This window comes from Martes martes, assembly GCF_963455335.1.
Source record: "Martes martes genome assembly, chromosome: 13".
In the NCBI taxonomy this organism is placed as follows: Eukaryota; Metazoa; Chordata; class Mammalia; order Carnivora; family Mustelidae; genus Martes; species Martes martes.
In genome coordinates, this window is record NC_137901.1 from 85,912,826 (window position 1) to 85,921,727 (window position 8,902).

Below are 8,902 nucleotides of genomic sequence, written 5' to 3' on the forward strand. Positions count from 1 at the left end.
GGGACCTCTGGAGCCAGTGTGCGGCTGGCAGGCATTAACTGAGGCGGGGCAAGTGAGAGACAGGTCCTACCCTGTCTATTCTGGTAGTTTCCTCAGAGAGGAAGGACTCAGGATCTTCTAGCCACAACCCCCCCCCACAACCCCCCAGGAAAGATTCTCAATTTTCAAGTTCTCAGCAAAGACCAGGTAAACTTTAGTTCACGGAGGAAATTGCCAACTTGGCAATTCCATAAAGGCCGGGTAGGTTTTCCGCGGAAGCAAGGCAGGGTCTGACCACCAGAGGGCGGCAGCGACCGCTCGTGGAAGCTTACAAATAAGAGCCCAGAGCTGGGAAAAGGAGGCAAGGCCCAGCTCCAGGTCAAGTGGAGTCCTACGCCCGCCCCACCACGCCTCTCATTGGGTCAGAGGGCCACCCGCTGGGCCAAGCATCCCCCATACAAATTTACAGCAACTCAATGATTCCTTTTTTGCAAAACAAGTTTATTGAGAGGCAACTGTGTTCCTGCCTGGAAGGAGCTATCTTGAGGAAGCAGTCCAAAGGAGCCTGGGAGATGAGAACAATTTAGAGACCAGAACCTCTGTAGGGTTCTGGGAAGGTTGAGCCCAAGCTAGTCAGTGTTGGGAAGGCAGACCAGTGGGAGCACGATGGGTACCCTGGGCAAAGGCATGGTAGCTGGAAAACCCCATCAGGTTCCACAGCACCTGGGCAGTGAGGCCAGACATGGCTGTCAAGGTAACTGGGGTTAGATCAGGGAGGGCCTTGCTGCCAGGTTCAAGACGGGTGTGGGACAGAAAGCTCCCGAAAAGAAGTGCCCAGCCAAAGCCAGTCCCACAAGCTCTCTGGTGACCCAAGAGGATCTGTGACTGGCTGGTGAGGCAGGGCTGGGGTCACACTTTCATAGAGGCAGCCTGAGGCCAGCAAGAGAGGAAGGATGGAAGGAAACTCTGAGTGAGGCGAGGACCACTTACCTTCACAGTCAGCCCTGGCCTGGACCCTGAAGCTCAGGGAGGGGCTGGAGGGCAAGAGGAGGAGGGGCGGGGGAGAGTTCAGTTGCCCCACTCTGAGCAAACTGTCACCTGGGGGTTAACCACACCTCCTGACGAAATTTCCTCAAAATCCCTGACCTCAAGTTGTCATTTTCTCCCCCTGAGAGACAGGACTCTGATCCCAACTTAAGACAGAACAAATGGCTTCTACAAAACTGAGTGGGGGGGGGGAATGGGGGGGTGGGGGGGGAGGGATGTCCGGGAGGAAAAGCAAGGCTTCCCAGCCCTGCCTGATTCCAGGCAGAACAGCTGACACTGGCCCCAGCCGTTCCCCCACCCACCCACCCACCCCCACCTCGCCAAGAGGCTGGCACAACCCCAGCCCCACACGGCCTGGAGTGTGTTTGATTTGGACCGGGCTCCAGTGGTGGTGTAGGGGCTGGATCTGTACCTAAAAATACCCAGGAGCCTGGCCAGCTGCTGAGAGCTTCCTCAGAGGCAGCTGGGCCAGGGCAGGCCGGCTGAGGAGCTGGGCCTGCCCACACGCCCGGGGAGCCCTGCTCCCTTACCTGTGAGCGGTTCTGAGGACCCAAGTCATTCACCTTCTAGTCACCAGGAATTCCTGGAGAGGTTTAGGAAAACAAGAAAGAGTCTGTACGTTGGATCTTAACATAGAGCTGCTGGACACCGAAGCCTAGGGGAGCAGGCCAGGACGCATCTGTGGGGTGAACCCACTTGGCCTGTGCTAGAGTAAGGCCAGCAGAGCCCAGGAAGAGAACTAAGGGCCAGATCCACTTCTGTCTTGTCAAAAGTCTGATCAGCACAGGATGGGGAAGGTAATGACAATTCTTCCAGCTTCTACTTCCCTGGTACCTCAGAACCTCCTAAAAGGTCACCTCACACCTGAGGAGTCATCCACCCCAGATGAGACAGAAGAAACTGAGCTATTCTTTGAGGTACCGGCGATGGAAGGTGGCCAGGGGTCTAGCCTGGGAGTCAAGGACTCTCTCCAGGGCTCAGTACCTGGTGGTGCTGCTGGGGAGGTCATGCTGAGACACAAAAAGCTCTCCTCACAAAGCCGGACTCGGAAACAGCTCAAAAGGTCACCATCCACCTTCTTCCTCCTGGTTCACATGGGGAGACCTCAGCTCCCAGAGGGGCGGGGACTTGCTGAGGTCACTGGCCGGTTGGAGACAGCGCCGGACCCAGGTGGCCTCCAAGATGGCAGGGTGCCTCTAGCCCCGGTCCAGGCAGAGGCAGTCTCCACCCAGAGGGTCCAAAAGGTCGTATTCCAGGCTGGGGCTCTCGGTGGATGGGCCGGAAGAGGCGGGACCCTGGTGTCCAGTAGCAAGGCAGGTCCAGCCACCTCCCAGCCTTGGGCCGCCCTTCCGCTGGCGTGGCCCTCTCCAGGATGGCCCTACCAGATTGGCGCCAGGAGCAGCCCCGCCCTGAGCTCGCTGGGAGACCGGGGGCGGGGCCAGCCTCTGAGCCAGGAGGACCCGCGGCCGGAGGACAGGCAGGCTGCTCCGCCTCTCCTCGTCCCCAGGAGGTGATGGGCTGGGGTGGGGGGAAGGGGACAAAGAAAGGTGAAAGAGGTAAGAAAGAAAGGGAAGTGGGGAGGGGCGCATGACCCTTACAGGTCACCGGGACACCTCTCCCTCACACAACCAGACCACAGTTTCGCACCTAATTGCTCCCTAATTGTTCCAAGGGCCGGAGTGGAGGAGCTGGCTGTAGCCCTTCGGGCTGTGGCTAGGATGGGGGGGGTAGTTTAAACCAATCATTTAACCATCCGATGCCCGTCGGACATAAAGACCCCTGTCTCCCTAAGCCCTAAGGACTCTATCTAAAGGGAGGGAGGACACCCTCAGGCAGCGAGCCAGTCACGTGCGGATCAAGGGGGTTGAAAGCAATTCAATAGCACCAAATTTAAATCCTAAGAGTTTGGAGCCAGAGTGGAAGGAAGAGCCCCATGGGATAATAAGAATGTGAACCTCATCAACTTGTACGAAGTGCTCCCCCGCCCCCCACAGGGGGAAGGGGGCCTGGTGCCAGGTGCAGCAGAGTGAACCTCCTTCCCACCCCCCCCCGCCCCCCGCAAAGCACAAGATGGACAAACCCAGCTGATCTGGGACTGGAGACCCTCATGCACACAGGCAAAGGGGCCAGAAAGAGCCAAGAGCACCACGCTGGTTACTTTCAACCAGACAGTTTTCCCAGCTTCCTGGCAATGATGCCAGCAGACAGCTGGCACGGGAGGGAGCCCAAAATAACCCAGACAGCTGGGGTGGGGGGGTGCCATGGACACAGGCGATGGGCCGCAAGTCAAGACACCTGGAATCCCATCCTGGCTGCCAGTGGTGGCCTCGTGACCTTGGGTGAGTCACTTCTACTCCCTGTGTTTTGGGAGAGTGACCCCAAATCATGACCTGATCGTGGAACAGCTGAGGGCAGGCCACCATTCCGACTCAAACCACACAGGAGGAAAAACGGGGCTGGCTCCCTGCCTACAGAAAGTCAGTCTTCCCCTTTGCCCTGAGGCTGTGCCACGTGCCTTGGGGGTGGGTTGGTGGGGGAGGAGCTCACAGACAGCCCAACCCCCACTCCCTGCAGCCACATGGGAATGGAGGCCAAGTAGTGTGAAGCCGGAACGTGAGGCCAAGCCCCCTTAATCACACTTAATCCTCCCACTCCTGTTTCCAGCCTGCATCTTTATTATCATTGCACACAGGAGAGACTCACCCAAGGTCACCCGCACAACCACTGGACTTAGAGCCTCCCTTGATCAAGTGCCAAGATGGCTCTCAACCCAACCTCTAGGTCAAGCCCTTCGGGCTCCCCCAAACTTCAGTTTAGCCCTCACACTGTGGGGTGGGGTCAAAGTGGGCAGGGCTCATCCCACAAGGAAGCCAGACCTCAGTCCTGATGGGGGAGTGGTTGCCGGCCAGCGGCACCTGGGCCCAAAAGGTTCATCAAAGTAATCCCTTAACTAGAGATCACATGGGGGAGGGGGCAGAGATCAAGGGCCACACCACCTCCAGCTGTGGCGCTTCCGGGAGACAGTGGGAAACGATCAGCAGTCAGCTTGAGTAAGGAGAGAGTTGCCACGACTGGGAAGCTAACGCCTGTGTCAGGCCCTGAGCGTGGGGTTTCCAAGTGCACTAGCTCCCGTCCTCACAAAACCTCCAAGGTGTTACCCAGCCCAAAGGTTCTCAAAATGTGTCCTCGGCTTGCAACCATCAGCATCACCTGGGACCTTGTTAGAAATAAAAGTTCTCGGACCCCGCCTACCGAATGAAAAACTGGACCCTGCGGTCGATCCTACTGGGCATGCCCAAGACCGGGAATCAGGACCCAGCCCCATCTGTGCACAGGGGGAAACGGGCTCAGAGACTAAGCGGCTCGAGCAGAGTCACAGCACGTAAGTGGCTAGCCAGGTTTCAAATCCTTTTGTCTGGTTTTAGAAACAGTATTCTTTGGGGGGGGGGCGTGGGGGCACAGAGAAAGGTGGAATTCCCAGGAATGGGGAGAAGAGTTAAGAAACCTCTTTCTCAAGAGGAAGCTGGCCCAGATCTCAGGTCCTCGTGTTCTCCACCTCCCTAGCAGCTAGACAGCAGAGGGAAGAGGCCAGCTCACACAGTCACCCCACACGCCCCCACTCAGCGCCGGAAGGGAGGGCCAGAGTAGGGCCGGGCTTCCTGGCAGCAGACAGTGCCTTTCAGAAGAGGCACCCAGGGCCCTCCGCGCCCCCCCCGCCCCCCCCAACACACAACTGGGAAATGCTTGCAAGCAGCCTCCTATGCGGCTCAATACGGCAGAGAATTGCACGCCCCAAACGCTTGACAACAGAAGCTGACAGGCGGGGATGGATGGACCGAGCAGGCCCAGCAGGGAGCCGACTTCTCTCTCTCTCACACACACACACACACACATACACACACACACAGTCCCACACAACTGTGAGGGGGAGGGGCTGCAGAACCAGCCTAGCGGGTTTGGGGTGCCCGCCCTCCCTGGGCTCCAGGCCCAAGCCCCCCAAATCTCCTTCACAGGCTGGCAAAGGACTCACACCTACCTTATTGTCAGAGTGAAATCAGGCCTGCTCCTGCGGTCCAAAGGAGGGTGGTTCACTCTGGGGGTACTGGGCGGTTGCCCTTCCTCCAGCCAAGAGCCTGACAGGACAAAGTCGGAGGGTTTGTTAGGGACTTGACAGCCACAAACCGGGCAGGGTCCCCTTTGAAAGGGAGCCTCACAATAGGCCCCCCCCCCTTTTCCATCTGCCCAGGCGGCCCTCACTCTGGAAAGGAGGGGGGGGGTGCCGCTGAGTCACGAAGGTTCAGCCCGGGCGACTAGCAGCAGGAGGCGACTCATCTACATTTCCAAAGGCCCGCCCTGTCCACATCCCCTCCCCGAGAAAGGGCCGGAGATGTGAGGGCTTACCCTAGAGCCCTCCGCCTCGGGGGATCCCGGGGAAGGCCCGCTCAGCTTTCCCAGGCTACACTCTTTCCCCACCCCCCACCCCCGGCCTCCGGAGCGCAAGGTTGCAGGGTGTGCCCTCAACGACCAAATCAGGACGTCGGTGGCCTCCGGGAGGGCCTCGAGCCCAAACTGGGGACAAAGCGGGCCCCCACCCCTCGGGCTCGGGGAGCCAGACTTGGGCGCCGAGGCCCGGGTAGGCAGCGGGTCAGGGCCGGGCCCCGAGGAAGGCTGCCCCCGCCTCGGGAGGCACCGGTCGGAGTCAGGGGGAGCCTCGAGGCCCCGACCGTCCCCGTGGTCCCTTGCTACTGGCTCCCACGGCCCCGCCTAGCCATGAGGCCTCCTCGTGCCCGCGTGGGCCCCGAGTCGGGCGCGGGGTCCGAGACCTCTGCGGAGCCCGCGATCGTCGTCGAGGCCTCCCCGGGCCAGGGGCGTCCACGCGGGCGGCGGCCTGGAACGCGGGCGGCGGCGCGCCGGCCTCCCCTCCCCCCTCGCCCGGCTCCGCCGCCTCCTTCCCTCCTCCCGCCTGGCGCGCAGCAGCCGCCACCGCCCGAGCCGCGGGCGGCGCGCGAAATGGCGCCCGTCTGGCCGCCTCGCCCGGCGGAGGCGAGCGCGGGAGCCCGGGCGCGCGACGCCCCCGAGCCCGCGGCCCCCCGCAGCGGCTTCCGCGGCCACCCTCCGACCTGGGGCTCTGTGCCCTGCGGGCTCTCGGGGCCCGGCCCGGCGAGGGGCCGCCGTCAGCCCCGGGCCCCCAACGACAACCGGGGAAGGAACGAGGGAGGAAGGAGGAGGAGGGCGGCCGCCATTTAGCCACCGGCAGCCCGGCCCGCCCGCCTGCCTGCCCCCCGGCCCCGGCCCCGGCCCCGGGCCCCGGCTGACAGCTCTGCTCTGAACCTGAAAATAAAACTCGTGTTTGGGAGGGAGGAGCGAGCGCGGCCGGGAGAACAGGCACCGCTCGGTGGCAGGCGGGAGAGATGCTGCGTCATGGTGCCAACATGGACGCCGGCCTTTTGTCCTTTTTTTGCTTAGGAAGCGCAGGCACGCCCCGGAGCCCCGAAAAGCCGGCTTCAGAGTGCGAGCCCCACAATCAAAAGAGAAAGAGTTCCTAGGCCGAGCGGGGACGTTTCCTTGTCTTTTGAGCCCCCCCACCGCCAAAACACTTCAATTTTCCCCTCCCCATCAAGGCGCAGACCTAGAAAAGCCAGGAGGGGATGAGCGCAGGCAGCTCCATGGATGCCCGAGCTCGCTGGGGGAGACCCTCCCCTCGCCTCCGGGGCAGAAGGGTCTAAGGAGCCCTCCTCGTACCCCCACCCCTCCCCATCCGGCTGCCAGACCTAAAGCTCCAGAAACCTCCTCCTCCCCTCGGCTCCCAAGCATCTGCAGCCCCTTGGCCTGCTCGAAAAAAGATTTCCTCGAAGGGGCAAAAGGCCTTTTTTTTTTTTTTTTTTTTTTTTTTTTAAACTTACCCGCTCAGCCCGGTGCCATGGAGTCTGGAAGATCAAGCTGGGCGGAGGTTTTGGACGTGTTATGTAAAAAATATCTTTTGGGGGGGATTGTTTAGTTAGGATTTTGGGGAGAATGGTGGTGTCTTTCCTGTTGTTACCTTTTTGTAAGTTACACTCTCATGGCATTTTCTGCTCCTTCCACTTCTGCAAACTTTCCAGGGTTGGGTTGGCAAAAGGCGGCTTCGCTGAGGACTGTTTACTGCTCTGGATATAGCAATGGTGTGATCGTCATTAAGAGACAAAAGGCGAAAATACACAGTCAAATCAAACAAAAGGCAAAAGACGCACGGCCATCCCAACCACCATAGAAAATACCCGCGAGTTAACGTTGGTGTTTGGCTCGAACCAGCTAGGACTTGTTTTCCAGTTTTAATCTAGTTTCCTGTGACGGCTTTAGTCTCTGTACACAAAGAGAAGGTCTTCCTTTCCCTCACCCCCTCCCCTACCAAGACGAGAAAAACAGAGCTGTTTTTCTTCAAATAGATCGATTTTCAAAGAAAGTGTACATGTTACTGGGAAGAAAGCTGACTAGCATTTATGGCTGTAAACATTTTCAAAAGCTTAAAGCTAAAACCTTAGCTTTCTAAAAAGCAAAATCGTCTAAAAGCATTTTAACTGGCTTATATTAGACAAGAGCGACAAAGACATACATGCAGATGAAGGTTCAGAAAATTAAGGACATCTCAGCAACATTAACATAGAAACTGCACTGCGTAAGGACACAATGGATTGGGTACTTACAATGTAAAAGGTTTTTAAAAACTTAAAAGTAACAACTGCTTACAATTTTTTGTTGCTGCCATTTCGCTAGTCCTAAAACTATACATTTAAAACATTACCTTGTTAAAAAGAGAGCAGAAGGAGTTAATAAGATGGCCAGGTTTAAGTGTTTAATAGAGGAAACTATATATATTTAAAAATTTATTGTTCAGTCAGTCAAGAGAATACAGATTAAGACAGCTCCAAGCTCCCCCCACCCACCCAAGAAAAAAAAAGAGGAAAAATAATTAAATATGTCATTTACTTAGGTTTTTTGGAATTCAAAATTGTTAACTGCTGACATTAATGGTGTGCTATGACCTAGTTATACAAGACAAAGATGGATTCCAAGTCATAAGGAAAAATCCAGATCTTTTTAAAAAGTCTTCTTCATTCTTCCAATTGTGAGTCCTTTAGCCTGTTGACAAATGTTAAACACAACACTGAGGCGTCCTGAACTGGATGGTGGAGTCAAAGGAAAAACATTCCCCATTTGCAACAAAGGAAAAACCCACTTGGCCATTTAATTCCATTGCAGAAAAATGGCTCCCCTCATCTGTTGGCCTCTCCTTGGTGTCTGATGAACGATGTTTTGAGATCAGCGTCTAATAACTCAAGCCCTATAGAAGCCGCGCGCTGATTGGCTGCCGCGCCCTGCCGCCCTGCTCCAGCCAATTACCTACCCACGGCCAAATTACAAACCCCGAAAAGAGCCCCAATATGAAATACACCACCACGAAGCCCCAGCAAGGCGGCTCCTTCGCCTCGGCGGCCCGAGAGGAGAGGCAGAGGGGGCTGCAAATGCGTCCTCGTGAAGCCCGGGAGCCTCGGAGTTGAACTCACAAAATGGAAGCCGCGCGCTGATTGGCCGCCGCCACTCCCGGACCTTTAATAAAGAAAGGGGAAGGAAAAGATAAATGCAAAAAAGGGGGACTCTCTCCTCTGCTGGTGGAGGAAGAAGGGGGGGGGGAGAAGCATGTGTTTAGGACAATTACAGGGCGCTCCTCTCCAAAAATAAAAAACAGAGCAAAAAGCTTCTATCACCCAGGTCCAGGCGAGGGCTACATCCTCCCAGGAATGTGAATGCTAATTTGGTTAAAATCCTGGTTTCCCCTCCCTAGCTCAGCTCCAAGGGGGAGGGGGTCTCGGGGCAGAGGAGGAAGCCGGAGCAGAGA

The 8,902-nt window shown here is 57.3% G+C and overlaps 1 long non-coding RNA gene across 2 annotated transcripts; it reads right to left on the reverse strand.

The window, feature by feature from the left end:
- Positions 1 to 475: 475 nt before the first annotated feature.
- LOC308353916 lies at positions 476 to 8,592 on the reverse strand. Of its 2 annotated transcripts, none has more exons than XR_013967829.1 (3): positions 7,284 to 8,592; positions 7,067 to 7,172; positions 476 to 5,159 (listed from the first exon to the last, which is right to left on the reverse strand). It is a non-coding gene; the product is annotated as an uncharacterized lncRNA (long non-coding RNA). The 2 variants fall into 2 exon arrangements; XR_013967830.1 differs by having other exon boundaries at positions 476 to 2,544; positions 5,063 to 5,159; positions 7,067 to 8,592.
- Between the last annotated feature and the right edge of the window lie 310 nt (positions 8,593 to 8,902).